This window comes from Botryllus schlosseri, chromosome 1 (assembly GCF_051294905.1).
Source record: "Botryllus schlosseri isolate E-star chromosome 1, Bs_hap1, whole genome shotgun sequence".
Lineage (NCBI taxonomy): Eukaryota > Metazoa > Chordata > Ascidiacea > Stolidobranchia > Styelidae > Botryllus > Botryllus schlosseri.
The window spans coordinates 7,677,111-7,692,669 of NC_137236.1; the positions used below are offsets into that span (position 1 = coordinate 7,677,111).

General features: G+C 40.1%; 1 protein-coding gene and 1 long non-coding RNA gene across 2 annotated transcripts in view; both read right to left on the bottom strand.

Annotated features, from left to right (window-relative positions):
• Nucleotides 1-15,559, bottom strand: part of LOC145432651 (intelectin-1-like) — a 46,589-nt gene that overhangs the window by 21,063 nt on the left and 9,967 nt on the right. The gene's annotated exons all lie outside the window — the stretch shown is intronic.
• Nucleotides 5,123-6,087, bottom strand: LOC145440420 (uncharacterized). The gene is made up of 2 exons (XR_013915539.1): nucleotides 5,905-6,087; nucleotides 5,123-5,836 (listed from the first exon to the last, which is right to left on the bottom strand). It is a non-coding gene; the product is annotated as an uncharacterized LOC145440420 (long non-coding RNA).

Below are 15,559 nucleotides of genomic sequence, written 5' to 3' on the forward strand. Positions count from 1 at the left end.
TTTACCCAGGGTTGTAACCAACTCATAAGGCTCCGAGTCACAAGTCAATCTCAATTTTATAGTTTTGACTCGAGTCAAGTCGATTCATTTTCAATTCACCACCGAGTCAAGTCCGAGTCCAAGTCAGCGAGCAGAGGGTTGAGTCCGAGTCATGGTATTATGGCTCGAGTCCGAGTCCAAGTCATTGTGTTGATAATGCTAAGTTTCCAGTTAAATCCATGTTAAATCCCTTTTTTTATAACTCTGTTTGGTGATATCGAATGGTTCGCATTTCTAATATACTAGTTTTCCTCACTTTTAGCAGTTTCTGGTCGCATTTTCAAGTATAAGTACTATTAGACGAAATCCCAATAGTTTGGTTACTTTACTTTTCTTCGAAATTACCATAAAATATTGGTCTTGGCCGTCTGAGTCTCGAGTCATATGACTTGGTTCGAGTCATGCGCAATGACTCGAGAAGTCGAGTCAATTCACAGATACGTACTTTTAGAAAATGACTCGAATCAAGTGGAGTCATAAAGAATCGTGACTCTAGTGAATAAAACCCTGCTTTCACCTTTGGCATGACGACCAAGGTCGGCGTCACTGACTTTTCATCCAGGTTGATCTGCATGGCCAATGGCCATCCTATTCATTCTCAAACTGGGGGTGGGGGTCGTGGAAGCATCTGAGGGGAGGCGCGAAGCCACCTGAGGGAAATGATTTTCGTGAACTCGGGATGAGATAAATTTGTGCTAAAACTTCCAGTTTCAACAATGGAAATAATCCTAATTAGGCCTTTCGATTTGAAATGTCATAATTCCGCCGTACCATCCACACACTGATGCTAGACTTTGAGTGATACCGGACCTTGCACTAATCAGAAGATGTCCCTGAATGAATTGTAACTGGTAAATGCGTGTAGCTGCCATTGGTTTTTGATTTACGTTGTGGTCAGGTCCGTTCGAGCTAAGATCAAGTGGGGTAATAGAAGGGGTTAGGCACCAAAATCGCTAAAATATCTATGTGCTACATGTTATCATTGCACATGGTTATGTTATTATTCAACTGCAACTACATATTTGAGAAGTGTCTCAACAGCCATAATACCTCCCGTGCCACCAAACAATGCATTGGGGTTGCAAACATTGGTTGCTCTTTTTAATACTTTTCGATTTGACGATAAGAGGGGGCGAAATTTTTTATCAAGGGGCGTGCCGAAAAAAGTTTGAGAACCGCTGATGATGGCCTGCAGGTGTGAAGCATCTCGGTAACAATGCAGGACAGATTCCCATTGTAGTCTGCGAGTCACTCGGTTCTGATAAAGACATTGGACATATCTACTATGTATTGGTACTCTACCCAGAGTGCAGGTGTTCTTCCTCTTTTTGCGAGTACTCGCAATACTGGGTCACAGTGTCTGGATCCCATTTCCCCACCAGCCACCTTTTCCATGAAGGACTTCATGTCACCACGCTTATCTTCAGTTAAGGCAATTTCCATGGTATGTTGATAGATAGCTGCATCGACGAGGATGTGAGAAGGGATTGCCTTGTCAAAACATCCTCCAGTCATGATGTGGATGGTTGTTGTGCTTCCAGCATAGATCAATTGGATCACATCTACTGGCCCAGAATATTCCATGTTGTCACCAACTGGTTCAAGATAAGATTTCAATAAGTGAAAACCACTCAACCTTGGAATGACTGGTAAATTTGTCTGCTTCATTATATACATAGCCTTCAGTCGAATCGGAAGATCGACGGTCACTATAGCTACCCCAACGCGCTGTGTGCACTCTTTAAGACTGGCGAAGAAGGTTTTGAGGTCATCAGGGTCTCCTTCAATAACTGGAAAGAACTCGATCTGTGCGCGCTGTTTTGCATCATTACCATTGATTCTCTTCATCCAGCCATTCCAGTTGGAATGTTGAAACTGAGGATCGTTGGCTTTATTAACCCACACCACTGCTCATAGTGTGTTACCTGGATAGATGAGCGTCTGATCCAAGCTGATCCATATGCCAAGGATCAGAAATTATGGTCAAACAGCGACGAACCATTCAGTAACAATTGACAATGAACTCACACAAGGCCGTGCTGGATTCATAGCCGCTTTTTTACTTCGGTACAATTGCGTCCATCTTATAGAACGGAATGATACAGAAAATACCGTTTTAGACCTTGCTGCATGGCTTAGAACTTTATTTAAGGGATTACTGAACTGGTTTTAAGCCTATATATGTGTGTGTTACCCAGTATTACAGTATACAGAATTTGTTGAATCGTTCGGTATCGAATTACTGAACGGTGTAGGCTACTTATGACTATAGATAACTATGCCATCAGTGCCATTACTTTTACATATATTTACATATATTTCTGTACCTCCAAGAAGCTCTTACATATATTTACACAAAACAGCCTGTAGTATAATGTAAATTTTAACAATCAATTGAGAAACATGAAAAACCATTAGTAAACCCATCCTTAGTTACTTATAGCCGATAAAGATTTTTTTTTTCAATTTTATTTTTTCAAATTTGTCAAATTTACCAGCTTTTTTTCTGGGTTTCCCACAAGAGTTGAACTTCAATATTTTAACACATGTTATAAGGGACCTTGACAGACATATTGGTAAAGAAATTGTTTGGTAACAATATAGTTCACAGATTTGTGAAATATTTCATAAAATGCCCTTACTATTACAAAGTAAAATTTTTTGCAACCTGCTTTTCGTTTGTACAGTAGATGTTTGCACTGTCGGTGAACTAATCATTTGACATTTCACAGCTTATAGCCTACTTTATATGCCTACCGTTGTAGACGCCTCATTGTCTGCTCATTGTGAACCATAAACAGTCAAATGAAACAAATTGGTTGACATGATGTTATGCTCTACGTACCGCAATATTCTGACTAAAGCAAGACTGTGAGGGCATTGGTTCTTATATTGAGCAGCACATGATGAAAAATCGTGATGTAGACAACATTGCCAGAACGAAGTAACACGGCGTGTCATTGTTTCCACCGAAAAACTGCTGTTGCTGAACATTCTTTCTCCATTCTTTGCAAGCTACTAATTAAGGACAGACATTTCCTACTCGATAATGTTGGAAAGTAGGCCCTATCTGTCGCTGTACTACAACAAATTTTAATTATTTCTAACATAATGCGTGATGTAGCTACTCGAATTCTTTATAGGTCCAGATTTCGTTAAAATAAAGTTTTTTCATGTTACAATTTGTCAATTTTTTAGTCAAAAAAGTTTACATATATGAGGTCAAAATTTGGTCGAAAGCAAGTTTTTCAAGGTCAAAATCTTTCGTTTAAGGTAGAAAAATAGGCCTAGTTACCCAACAATTCCCACTGTCGCAGCGGTGATGAAACTGGTGCGTAATAACAGAAATCGCAAATCAATCAAAGACGGTTAAAATTGTCGCGTCTTTACTAAATTAAAAGTGGAAGCAGTAGTTTCAGAGACTCATTAAAAATATTATCACAAGTAGATCTAAAAAATGAAAGCCTGACAAGTACTCAATAGTACATTTGTACAAGTGTCAGTAAGTAAATTTGGTCAACGGGTATAGAATAATCACAGCAGTTAAACTGAGGTCGCCTCTTTAATAATTGCAGGCTGCATCCACGCGCAGGATTTCCTACGATTCGTATCACGTTATTACTGAAACATTTGGAAAGTGGCACGGGCGCACGTTTTATCACACAATACAGGGCGAAATTCCGCCTGTTGTTAGTAAATACGGCAATGGCACGTCCCAAAGCTGCACCAATGCGTTGTGACTTCGACTCCAGAATTTTTACCAACATGTGAGAGGAGGGTTATCTAGACGGCGTATAATCGCCATATGATTCGGTGTTCTGCAAAAATACTACAAAGAAAACGGACCGTGCCCCCAAGGCGACAGATCAGTAGTCACAGTACAGAATAACGGCATAGTGTACCAGATAGATACTAAGTAGGGATGGTGTGAACGTAAGGTTCACGTTCGCGTTCCGTATGTGAACCTCAGAAATTTATAGGTTCTCGATCACAAACGAACATTGGCAGGTTTTGCACTGTGAACCATTTTCATATATTACAATTGTCATTATATTCTGACATCTTTGTATGAAATTTATTGCATTTCAACTTCAACTGAGAGTCACTCTATGCATGGCGATGGCAGCATGAAAAATCAACACAAAACGAGCATGCACCTTGACAATCTCAAGTTTGCTCGAAATATTACGCTTTTCAGTGGCTCTCTGCTGTGAGCTTGTCCCGCGATCACACAATATCAAGAACGAAATACATTATAAGATATTATATATATTCATTATAAGATATTTAGTTGAAATTTATTGCCTTTCAACAGCTGGTCACTATATATGCATGGCGCTAGAAGGATTAAAAAAATCAAGTCTAAACGAGGATGTAACTTGAAAATCTCGAAAATGTTCCTTGCTTTGCTACAAAAGTTTGCTCGAATATTTAGTGACTCTTTGCTGTGTGCTTGGCCCGCAATCATACAACATCAAGAGACCCACACTACATGTGAGTAGTCAGCGAATGATGCTTATTCAACCAATTAATGAAATTGATATCGTTGTCCGATGTAAAAAAATCTAGCTGGCGTACGGGGTCAATCTTGATTTCATATGTTTATTGTATCATAAAAACCAAATTCATGCGATCGGGTGTTGGCTACTATTGTATAACTTGTGGGGTAGTATAGGTAGCAAGTATGAGAACCCGTTTCACACTATGCTCAATATGAACGGAGCAATACTCAGACACCGGACACATTGTGCAGTCTGGCCTAGACTGTTAACGCGTAAGCTTATATTCCCTTGCAAGCAAAGTTGTCTCTAATTTTCCACGAGTCTGCGAGCACTCACCCAACTCACTGCGCGGTCCCTTGGACAACAGTACGTAACTACAAAAAAAAGTCATCACTTCGGCTTTTTTAGCGTGCCACTCATTGTTCCATGCGCACAATGTCCATCTTTCTCAGATTGGCAAACTTGGATTAATTCTGTGACGCATAAAATGTGTCACAACTTTCAGAATAGAATTTCACTTTCAGGGTAGAAACGCTCTGCGGGCCGGACAAAATACCTTCACGGGCAGGATCCTGACCGCCGACCGTATGTTGCCCATCTCTGCCATATCGTATACGTCGGCTATTTCGGGTGGAAATTCTCCACAGACTCATGAAACACATGTTTTGGAAAGTATTTACACAATTATGGCCTAATTTTACAACTTAAAAACACAATTTTTTTAAAAAAGTTTTAAACAAAGTGTTTTAAATAACCAATTCTTTTAAATGCAACACAGGACATTACCACTTCGTAGCACTTTGTGCGAATTGTGCTGGTCGATTATTACGGACAGAAATGTCTTCCGATAGTCATTCGTGGTCGTGTGCAACATGCTTCTCGGTGCTGAGATATGACTAACCTAAGTTTGGAGGCAGCAACGGTATAAATAAAGAATTTAAACTATATTTTTCGTTGTTAACGTATTACTCTAGGCGTGACGGAGTATATCTGCAATACTTAACAACATCGCCCCTCAGTAATCGATTCCATTCACTGCCTCCATTCACCGTGGTGCCTAGCTCCACTGTGAATAAACATATCTTCTGAATCGCACGACCACAGATGTTATTCGTTGTCGCCGAAATCCCTCTCTATGTGCGACGTGCGAGTGCGAGTTCGCCGCATTAAATAATAAAATATTTTCCATACTGGCGAAACGGCTCTTCCTCCAAAATAGTAGTTGTCCGTAGTTTGCTGTTTCCTGTCTCGGTATGCGAAAATGGATCCTACCGTTGTAGATAACGCAAAAAGTCCTGTAAACATATATCGAGACACATCTCTTTGATCATACTAACTATTCAACGACAATGTCGCTACGCACCAATAAAAATAAAGAAGTCGACAGCTCCAAATGTATCTGCTTTGTGCATCGCCAATGTTGCATTGACGATTTCTGGATATATCGTAATTTCTTGTTGGACAAATCGGTTCTAACGCCATGCAGTTATTTCTTGCCATAGTAGCAGTGTAGTAGGATCGAAAGTAACGAGATTACTTCTTGGTATTGAACCAATGTGAGGCCTGAAATGAATATAGACGAGGAAGCAGTTACGTAACTGTTCACTTTGACACTATAGGCTGCAGGAGTTTAATTCATCAGTTTTGATTGAAATAGACATGCTGCAGTAGGTAAATGTTTAGTAGAATTTTCTAGTTAGAATTCAAAACAAGAAGAAATTGTAAGAGGCTAATCCCGAGTTTGAGACCAAAATCATACCAGCGTTTGTACAATTTAGGCAGTGCGATACAAGAAATCACCATTAAATCAGAATGCTATTCTAAATTGCAGTCTGCCTATGCTACACAACATATATACTACCGCACTACCGACACCTATAACATCTTCCAAACTACTTCAAGTATAAGAAGATTTTGCTTGCTTCGAATACCAGTACGCCATTGACGTCAAAGGCCACTAAAGGAAATACTATGGCAGGTGACGACAAACCAGATCGAAGGTAACAGCACGGGAATGATATTGTGAAGGCTAAACTGGAGATTAAACATTGTACCAAAATATCGTCGAGGATATACGTGAGACCAATACGAATTGGTACAATTTCCTGGTCTAGTTCTTTATCGATCTAGCAGCCAAGCAAGAAATACACGTATAATATAATTTCTATATGTAATTGCAATAAATATCAACGTTTTCACAATAATTCCAAAATTAGCAGTCTTTTTCTCAAGGCTGTAGGACAAGGGTGTCAAACATACGACTCGCCAGACGATTTCAACAGACCCACGAAGCAACTCTATGTAGATTTACATTTTGTTTGTATTATCCAGCAATATCTATGGAATCTTGAGATTTTTAGTAAGAAGCACTTTTATTGAACAATGTCTCAAGACTGAAAAGGCCTAGCCTTCATAGTTCTCGTTATTACTATCCGATGGAGGTGTTGAGGCTTCATTATTATCACCACTATAGGAAGAAGTCGGTGACATGAACACCCAATTCCAAGAAGGCAAAAATAAACGGAAAAGTGGTCATTCACAGAAGTGAAAACGCCTATTCGAAACTTATATATGCAGGTTACATGGAGAATATATAATAGTTACGTTAAATACAATTCAAACATCACTGTTTGCCCTGTTGTATTATTTTCGACTTATGGTTTGGCAAGCCCTGACACGCGTGCTATCGGGTTAGAATCCCTAGAAACCATTGACAGCAATGAGCTTTAGATACAATGCCGCGTCAGAGGTAATGGCGTCTATCGGTCTGGAAACATGTACCTCACTCCAATCTTAAGTTGCCTACTTAAGCGAACCACTGTCCCATTCTTAATCAATATACAGGCAGACAGTATAGCAGATAATTTAATGAAACGTGGCCTTAAAGAATGAAGAGTCCTCGGTGACCAAACATCGAAATTTATAAATTAGGAACGCCTCCGCGGAGAAGGTAATATGCTTAAACAAATAATAGTCCCAACAAGAACAAATAGACCCTTTCGTTGCCCTGATAAATGAGCAAACCGTTTTCCATGATGTATAAATAACGTGATTGCTTATATATTAAGTCTAGTCGTGACAAGTCATGAATACAACATACAGCCTGGTCAATTACTTTCTAGTTTCATTTTAGTTTGTTTATCAAACATTCGCGCGATTGTTTTTCGTCAATTTTATCAATATATATATGAATTCGTAGTTATGATATGTGGACCGCGACACATAAGTCACCGGTCTCTCAGTGCGAATAAGTATGCCAGACATTTTGATGTTGTTTTCAATAAACATTGAAAGGGAATACAGCTCAAGGATGATATGCCTGATTAGGCGAGAACCTGAATATGTATCAAAAATACATTGCAGGTCAATCGGGTAAAACGGAATTATTTCGTTAGATATGGAAAGCAGGACATCGACGAAGGCCTATCTGCTGGCTGCACTGGTGTTACTTGCGGGGCAATGCGAGGAATCAAAAGCGGCTACCACTACGAAACATGCTAAATATTCTCGCATCAATAATAAAATCGCCGTATTTAGGATCGACCCCTTATGCCGAACAGTGAACAATTCATTTATTTGCCACAGCCTTCGGATATACGTTCTGCACATCTAAAATAGCTTGCGATGTACGTGGGTGGAGACTTGCTTAGCTAGACTAGATGGCAGATATCACGGATAACCGGGTGTCGTTGAATTGGACATGAAGACATCAAAAGTTGCATTTGTTCATTTCTCGTATGTCATCTCGTGCATTCCTCACGTAATGCAACGCCAATTCACTAGTAAATCAAAGGGGTATAGATATATGACAACTTGAATATAGTATTATATGCCAATTCATCGATTTCACTGCAATGGTATCAAGTATACGACCCGCGGGCCGCATTCGGCCCGTCAGACGATTGGTGGTCGCACTCCTGTAAAACTTCTGACTCAAAAGATCCCGCGCTTTCAGAAAACCCCAGGTGATAATTTGTAATAATGAACCATGGCACCGAAGAAGAATGGCCTCGCAGTGGATAGTTTACCGATGACATATGATTACATAGCAGAACAATAATAGTTCTACATATCTCTGAGTTCTCATTGCAAGCTAACATTCGACAAAATCTGTCAAATCACAACGTTTTTCGTTGCGCTGTTCGCGAAATATCCACCGAATTTGGCGTACTTTTGGATTGCCAATTCCCTGTTATAACAGTCCCGTCACGCTAGCTACACCAAGTCGTTCCGACACCTTCCTATATTTTCATTGTATCGCAGTTTTGTGCTGTTTTGAAAGGATTAAAATATTATTAAACTGATACTGAAACTGATAGCTTGGGTTATTTTCCGCAAAATGTTTTGAACTATAGGAACTAGATATTTTATTCTGCAGCGCACTGCGTGTCGAAATCGAAAAGGCACTGTAGGCTATTGTACAACTTTTGAGGGTGCTGCCCTTGGTACATCAAAGATGTTTTGAAGCTTTTTGGCCAAAATAATTAACTATACATGTATTAGAGAGCTGGTAAATTAAATCGTCAGATTATTGCTTCATCATATCATAAAGGATGATACTGCTTAGTTTTGTTACCCTCATTCATGTTAAACCTAAGAGCTTGGTACAGGACTAAATTTATTGGGAGGAAATCTCTACCATATTCTCAGTTGATTTAGTAGTCACACAAAGCAATAAAACAAAACCCAATACAATTAACTTCCCCGTATTGCCAATCGCAGAGGAGAATCCAGATGTCTGCATCGATCTCAACCCAAATGCTATGAGTCCGCAGGCCTTACCCAATGGTTGTTACACCAACCTCGATTTGATCCCTAAAATAGCTCTTACAATTATACCGTTAATTAGTCGAGTGATCTGATATTGAAGTCCCAACCCAAAATCGGACTTCGACCCCTTACCCATTGTTTTCACTATAGTCCGTAAAATAGGGGGGCGCCAGACAATTTTTGAAAGGGGCGCTGGATAAAAAAAGATGAAGAACCATTGGTCTAGATCAGTGGTTTTCAACCTTTTTTTAGACACGTTCCCCTTTTATGATAGTGAACAATTTCGCGACCCCTTATCGTCATATCACAAAATCCAACCGGGATGCTAACAACCTCAACAGATTGTTTGATGGCATGGAAGGTTACGACTGCTGATGAGAGAAATAAAAAAATATGAAATTCGGTATATATATAGAGAAACACGCGTGAATTGAAGGTAAATCGCGCAGAGCGGGAAATTTTTTTTCCGTTGACCGCTTCTTCGCTTTCCCCATCAGATGCTTTCACGCCCCCCAGGTTGGGAACAACTGCATGGTCTAGATCAGTGGTTCCCAACCTTTTTCGGTGACAGGGCCAAATTTAGAATTTCAGAGTACGGTCGGGGCCGCACGAATACCAAGGCAATGAAAGGAACCCAAAATAGTCCCCAAAATATGAAAATTGGCATTGTACCGATCATTCGCTTGACGCCATTGGCCATTGTGTTGACGGACTCCCGTTGTTCAGAACAATCAACGTTTGCTGGCTATTTCGTAGTAGTTTTATTTCCCTGGCAAGATTTCAATTCGTATTTTTGGAATCAGTGCGACACTTGCTTTCGATAAACACCGACATATCAAATTATTCGGACGCTTCCGTCTCGAGCTGTAGGTCTGCCAATTATGCCGCTTTTTGTCAGCTAAGCAGTACGCATCTCGGCGTATTCAATCGTGAGTCACTTGTTGCACATTTATCCGTAAATCAGTTTTCAATACTCGGGCCGTAACAGCACTTCATCAGACCCCCCAAAACGTTAATCTTGCCCCCCCCCCCATAAGGTGATAAACCGAACTTCGAAGTCCCCCAGCTCCTCTCAGGCTAGATGGCTGTTAACCGCTATTTATCATCTAAATCGGGTGTCCGTGTTAGGCAGCTTATCCCAAATAATCGCGCGAAGCGCGAAAAATCTCTATAATTCATGATTGAATCGGTCAATATAATCAGGAATTGCATATGTATTGGTATCAATTTTTATCCTCTCAGTGCTCACGTAATCAGATTGACCGGTTGAGCCTAGTGAGTTGTGTTTGAAAAGGTAGGACCACTCAACAATAATTAAACATCTTCGGGCGTATACCCGTCGGCAAGGTACGAAACAGCACTTCGTCCGACCCCCCCAAAAAACACTTAGGTATTGAGCTCCCATACGGTGATAAACCGACTCCCCGCCCCGCTGTTTGCTTCTTCCACGAAATCAGGATCACCGTTTAGTGAGCCAGCGTGGAGCGCGAAAACTTTCGATAATTCAAAATAAAATAGGTCAATAAGATCGGGAATTGCATATATATTGCTATCACTGCTCACGTAATGAGATTTACCGGTATAGCTGAGTGAGGTGTTTTGGAAACTGTAGGGTCCGTAAATAATAATTAAACATAGTCGGACGGGCGGACCCGTTGGTACGACTTCGTTACATGATGTCATTTTGTGACCTCCAGTCTGTTAAATCAAAAAATATAGAATCGCCCAAACGTACTAAACTAAAAGATTCACACGATTTCAAATTGGTGGTAATTCACTGGCATATAATTCTTCCCTTCGGGATGACAGCCTATTTGTCTCGTGAGGTTCAGATTGCCAAGACAGTAACATTCGGTGCCAGTCATTAAGGCGCCTATGGTCAATTATACATATATGTATTTTGTATATACATAACGAAGTTTTCGGTCAGCGAAAGGGCAGTCCTTTTCGGCCAAGGTTTTCTCGCTGCCGATCGTTCGGGCACACTTCTTGGAGTCGCATGTTACATGGTCGAAAACTTCATATATCTTCGTGCGTCGTGGCACGGTAATGGCCAACGCCGATACACCCACTTCTATAGATCTTGCGTATTTGATATTGGTGGAAAAGATTACCCAATAATTAAGGTACTTGGAAACTTGAAATCGCGAATAGCGCGAATTTTTTTTGAAAAAGATGCATAACATTTCATGAAATACTCTATAATTTATGCTAATTCACAAAATAATTTTGGGCCCCCTTCGAGCTCACCCCCCCAATTAGGGGGGGGGGTGGCAGTTACGGTCCTGTCGATACCTATATCTATACCTACATCTATAGGTACTGCTCGTTCAACTGGAAAGTTAGGGCACATTGCATTGAAACAGCAGTGACGTAATCTTAGCAGTCTACTCACAACTTTCCTGCAATCCTAATTGAAAACTCCAGACTCCAAGCCAAGCAAGAGTATTTTAAAATATACTTTTTATAACTCGATTTCTCAATATTTTGTGGGGGCCGCAAGAAGGCTAGCTGGGGGCCGCATGCGGCCCTCGGGGCCGCGGTTGGGAATCACTGGTCTAGATAATGCAGTATGCAATGGAAAACAGGGGTTTGGATGTGGAGGCAACATTTTGGCATGGATTGACTGGTGCGGCGCTCAAGCGATGTATGTGCCTTTCAAACCACACTGCTTTAACTTTAGCAATCTAGCATTTCTTATCGTATCGTAATCTAGCAGTCCATGGCGTGTCCTAATCTAGAAAAGTGGACTCTGACTTTTCATTTTAGTTTTAGAGCTGTTTTAGCATACCAAACTTCGAAACTCTCTGGACTAAAGACATGAAATACATGTTCCGCTTTTAGAAGTAGTATTCATATTTCACTTTCAATTCCCAGTTTCATATACTTTAAGTTCTAATTAATATCAGTTCTCTTGTCTGGATAACATACATGTTGAAGTATAAAAGCAAGTTTAGTAATGCCTAACATGTCCGGAAATAAAGCTACACAATACGGCATTTTCACGATCTACCATAATTTTATTATTAATGTTGACTAATCGCGCGAAGTGTTTACACGGTATCCTATACAACTTCTCCGTATTGCTCTCCGACTAAACTACGGGCCTTATAATATGGGAGGGCGCCATACCATGACATTTTCTAAACCTTGCTGTTCGATTAAAGAGAGAATTAGTAAAGCATTTCCCTATCAATACATCCCATGATGCATACGAATGCTTATGCTGTCGAAAATTGGATACCTCCTGGTGTGCATCAATATGAATCAAGCTCGGCACCGTGCGCATAGCTCAATTTGCACCTTTTGACGATCCATGTGAACGAATTACGATCGTTTTCACAACTAATTACTTACTTGAGTAGATTTAAAATCAGTCAATTCTAGTTCTACTTCAAATAGTTTTAGGTTGCTTATGGAAGAAGTAGGGGAGATGTGGTACCGATGGATCACTGGGACCGAAAATTCTCGATGATAATTCCATGATTACACTCCGTGAGCTTGGCTACAATTACAAACTGACAGAATCTTTCCTCACATGCACAAGAAATCGACCTGCGTAAGTTATGGGGTCTGTGACGAATGATTTAAGTTTTAGGGGGTATAAAGTAAATTTGGATCGACATTTGCATTTTTCTATATCACCTTTCAGACTAACAAACCCGCCATAATTTTTGATGTGAAGTATAGGGCTTGTATCTGGGTATATAATGGCACATATTTTTTGAATCAATATCATCCTCGAGTGGACTATTTTCAAGTCAATTACAATATTTATGGGGGGTGGGACCTATGGTACCATAGCCAAATCAAGCAAAATAGATGGACCAACTAATCACTTAACAACAGAAACTCGCCTACATATATATAGGCTGTATATCATAGTTACCTGTGGTGTTTTATCGCTATTACTAGGTATTTGAAAGTCAAAATGCCGATTTGCGGGTAATATGTATGTGGAATTAATTTTGTAAGTTTAGGCGTAAATCAAAACATGATTTTATGCCAACCTTTGAGTTGATATAATCTATTTTATTCTTGAAGGTCGCGACGAAACATTCTTCATTGGCTTGCTGTAGCTTAGCTTATAGTACACAACAAAACAAGTTACCAAATTTGAGTTTTTGAGCGTATGTCTCATAGGTCCCATGGTCGTGTGCCTTTGGACCCACCGGGTAGGGACCGATAACACGTTCGAGCAACAAATTTTAAACGTTTGTAAAATTTTTTTGAAAAGGCCGATATTCATGTAAATGTCCGCGATAGGTAGAACTTGTATCGAAGTGTTGAGACAGCAAAGGATCTGCTATATTCTCGGCTGAAGATTTGAGGGCCAGAGATCATATTGCAATTTTTGATCCATCGGTACCACATCTCCCCTCCTTCTACTCATACTTGAGTCGATTTTTTCGCTGCTACTTCTACTTCTACTTGAGTAGCTTTCCTGACTACTTTGATCACCTCTAATTGTATTCCATGAAGTGTTTCCCACAGCGCATCATAAAAATGAGGCTTTTGCAAAGATAAGTTCATCATTTTAATCAACTCAACAGTCAAAATATCCGTTTTACATGTCCTGATCTGATAAAAATTGACGTGTCATCCAAGTGACTCGTGTCGTAAGAAAATGTCAACCCGAATACTTATTAGTAAATGATATACATCGATATTAGCATTTGTTAGCTGACATTACGTATTGTGGCCGCCAGACTAAACAGCCCAAGTAGTTCGTGCTTGGAGAAGTAAGCCGCTACCAACATGCTCCAAGTAATTAACAAAAATGGCCAAAGTGTGAAATCAATCGCTAATTCCGATGATTCAGTTGTCACCAGGCTTGAAATTTCACGCAATGTTCGTGAAAAAGGTTGGAGAACTCTGACATACGCAAAGAGCTCAATAGAAAAGAGTCGCGCCGAAATAATAATAATAATAATAATATACAAGATAAAGTTCATGCGACATCAACGTGTCCGGACCAATAACTTTTTTGTAATGATTCAAGTTACATAGGATTACGTTTCGTACAACTAACTGTCGGCAGCTTCTCTACTTTATGCATGCCCGTAAACCATACCATACTAATTTACTAACATTCGAAATGCATTCATTTCAATGTGTGACCTTGGATCGCGAGATGCCAACAAGACTCAGATTTGGGTCGCAGTTTAAAAAGTTCGAGAAACACTGGTATTGCAGATGCCCGTGTGGCGTGTAGTTTTGCGCAATTCGCGTTCAACATAATTACACCAAACCATGTTTGACTAACTCGCTTTATTTAAAAAGTTGCCGATTTCAAACTTTAAACTTTGAAAGAAATTGGTAACACTCCGATCATTGGTATTCCACAGATCCACTCAGATCGAATAAAAATCCAGTTCAAAGCTGTAAAGAATTGAGAAGACATGATCCTAAACTTAGAAATGGAGAGTACTACATCGTCGACAAGGAGGTAAGTATTGGTTTGATAACTGCACAATGGCTGTCAAATAGCAATGTTGGTGCGCAATCGTCATTTGCATCTTGATTCCTACCGATATGTTTGTGTGGCGAGAGACCAATCCCGACTTACGTCTTCAAAACGCCCTAAGGATGGTATAGATTCCACATACCAAAAGATGCGGCCATATTTCCATTTAGATTATATAAATCTTTCTCTGACCCCGCACAGACAAGGACTAAATTCGTCATGCAAAAATATACATTTGCATCCTTTCGAAATGCTTTCGATTCCACTGATGACTGTCCTGAGGCGCAGGACCCGCTTCGGAAATTGCGTTGAGATCATACCTGATGCATTCATAGGGTTTGGGTACAACAAAATATACCCAGTCCACCTGTCCATCAAGTCGATATTATCCCGCAGGTTACCGGCTATGGACATGGACAGTTTAACGTGGGTCTTTGTCCTTCAGTTAGCTCATTACGACTATGTACACCGGAATGCCGCCGCAGGCTACATAATAATCGAAATGCGGCCGTGAATAGCCAAAAAGGTTGACCACCTCTGTTTTAACTTTTGAGGGGTGTTGTCAGGTATCGTGCACTGCTCATAGTTCAAAATAGAATGAAATTGATGATCATGATATTTTTTGTAATTGCATTTCTTCAATAAAATGTTATTGCTTTGGTGGTAACTATGTCCGTCGTCCATGTTAGAGAGCACAGCGTTGTACTGACGTGCTTGTTAAACGTGATTGTTAAACTGCGTTACCTATTTTTGACTCGACATTGAAGTCATGAGGCCCGCG